This window comes from Arachis hypogaea, chromosome 18 (genome assembly GCF_003086295.3).
Source record: "Arachis hypogaea cultivar Tifrunner chromosome 18, arahy.Tifrunner.gnm2.J5K5, whole genome shotgun sequence".
Lineage (NCBI taxonomy): Eukaryota > Viridiplantae > Streptophyta > Magnoliopsida > Fabales > Fabaceae > Arachis > Arachis hypogaea.
The window spans coordinates 113,919,963-113,922,620 of record NC_092053.1 but is presented as its reverse complement, the minus strand read 5'-3'; the positions used below and the strand labels follow the sequence as shown (position 1 = coordinate 113,922,620).

The 2,658-nt window shown below is 34.7% G+C and overlaps 1 non-coding gene across 1 annotated transcript; it reads left to right on the top strand.

Annotated features, from left to right (window-relative positions):
- Nucleotides 1–273: 273 nt before the first annotated feature.
- On the top strand, nucleotides 274–381 carry LOC112774308 (small nucleolar RNA R71). Its single transcript, XR_003188803.1, has one exon. It is a non-coding gene; the product is annotated as a small nucleolar RNA R71 (small nucleolar RNA).
- The last annotated feature ends 2,277 nt before the right edge of the window (nucleotides 382–2,658 follow it).

The window sequence follows — 2,658 nt, the reverse complement described above, 5'->3', positions numbered from 1 at the left end:
CATATTGACTTGTTGGGTCAGTATTTTATTCTGAGCCAATATGGCATTCAGAGTATCAATCTCAAGAACTCCTTTCTTCTGATTTGTCCCATTATTCATAGGGTTCCTTTCAGAAGTGTACATGAATTGGTTATTTGCAATCATCTCAATGAGTTCCTGAGCTTCTGCAGGCGTCTTCTTCAGATGAAGAGATCCTCCAACAGAGCTGTCCAATGACATCTTGGATAGTTCAGACATACCATCATAGAAGATACCTATGATGCTCCATTCAGAAAGCATGTCAGAAGGACACCTTCTGATCAATTGCTTGTATCTTTCCCAAGCTTCATAGAGGGATTCTCCTTCCTTCTGTCTGAAGGTTTGGACTTCTACTCTAAGCTTGCTCAATTTTTGAGGTGGAAAGAACTTTGCCAAGAAGGCATTGACTAGCTTTTCCCAAGAGTTTAGGCTTTCTTTGGGTTGTGAATCCAACCATGTCTGTCTCTTACAGCAAAAGGGAAGAGCATAATTCTGTAGACTTCAGGGTCAACCCCATTGCTCTTGACAGTGTCACAGATTTGCAAGAATTCAGCTAAGAACTGATGAGGATCTTCCAATGGAAGTCGATGAAACTTGCAATTCTGTTGCATTAGAGAAACTAATTGAGGCTTAAGCTTGAAGTTGTTTGCTCCAATGGCAGGGATTGAGATGCTTCTCCCATAGAAGTCGGGAGTAGGTGCAGTAAAGTCACCAAGCACCTTCCTTGCATTGTTGGCATTGTTGTTGTTTTCGGCTGCCATGGCTTCTTCCTCCTTGAAGATCTCTATTAGGCCCTCTAGAGAGAGTTGTGCTTTAGCTTCTCTTAGCTTTCTCTTCAAGGTCCTTTCAGGTTCAGGATCAGCTTTAACAATGATGCCTTTGTCTTTGCTCTTGCTCATATGAAAGAGAAGAGAACAAGAAAGTATGGAATCCTCTATGTTACAGTATAGAGATTCCTTGAAGTGTCAGAGGAAAAGAAGAATAGAAGGAGAAGGTAGAAAGAGAAGAATTCGAACTTATCAAGAGGGATAGAGTTCGAATTGTTGATAGTGGAGGAGTGTTAGTCCTTAAATAGAAGGATGTGAGAAGAGGGGAAGAATTTTTGAAATTAAAGTAAAAGATTTTGAAATAATTAAAAGAAATTTTGAAAATTTGATTGATGATTTTCGAAAATTAAAATTGGGAAAGAAATTAAGTGATTTTTGAAAAAGATTTTGAAATTAGAAATAAAAAAGATTTGAAAAAGATGTGATTGAAAAGATATGATTGAGAAGATATGATTGAAAATCAAATTAAAAAGAGAAAGTTTTAAAATTAAAGTTGATTACTTGACTAACAAGAAATTAGAAGATATGATTCTAGAATTAAAACTTTTGATTCTTTCTTAATAGGCAAGTAACAACTAGAAAATCTTGAATTAAATTATTAATTATAGCAAGGATTTTTGAAAATAGTAATAAATAAAAAAAATTGAAAAGAAATTGATTTTGAAAAGATATGATTGAAAGGATATGATTTGAAAAAGATTTGATTTTGAAAAATTATGAAAATTTGAAAAAGATTTGAATTAAAAACAAAATCTTCCCTCTAGTGTCATCCTGGCGTTAAACGCCTAGAATGGCATCCATTCTGGCGTTTAACGCCCAAAATCCTACCTTTTTGGGCGTTAAATGCCCAGCCAGGTACCTTGGCTGGCGTTTAAACGCCAGTTTTCCTTCTTCACTGGGCGTTTTGAACGCCCAGCTTTTTCTATTTGATTCCTCTGCTGAATGTTCTGAATCTTCAATTCTCTGTATTATTGACTTGAAAAGACATAGTTTTGAGAATTTTTTTTTGAATTTTTCAATGATGAGAAACAATCAAAATACAACTAATCTTAGGAAACTCAAACCAAACAAACAATGCATGCAGGACACCAAACTTACAAATTTTCATATAAGAGACACTAACAAATTGAGAATGCATTTGACAAACAACAAAACACACAAAATAAGAGAATTTAAAGATCAGAGCAATGAAATCATCAAGAACAACTTGAAGATTAATGAAGAACATAATGCATATATTCGAAAAATGCAAGAAGAAGAAAGTCATGCAATTGACACCAAACTTAAAAATTGACACTAGACTCAAACAAGAAACATAAAATATTTTTGATTTTTATGATTTTATAATTTTTTTTTGTGATTTTTCGAAAACTGAGTGGAAAAGAAAATAAAGTGATTCAAAACTTTTAATAAGAATTCCAGGAATCATGCAATGTTAGTCTAAAGCTTCAGTCTAAAAAGATTAGACATGGTTATCCAAGCTTCAGTAGGACATTACATTCAGCAGCTAAATTGATGAGAATCAATCAGCTTTTGTGATGATAAGAACATCACCTTGAAACTCTAGAATTCATTCTTAAAAATTCTGAAAAATAAAAAGAAAAGCACCTAATCTAAGCAACAAGATGAACCGTCAGTTGTCCAAACTCGAACAATCCCCGGCAACGGCGCCAAAAACTTGGTGCACGAAATTGTGATCATCAACAATGGCGCCAAAGGACTTGGAGCTCTTAAACGTGAATCACACTTTGTCACAATTCCGCACAACTAACCAGCAAGTGCACTGGGTCGTCCAAGTAATACCTTACGTGAG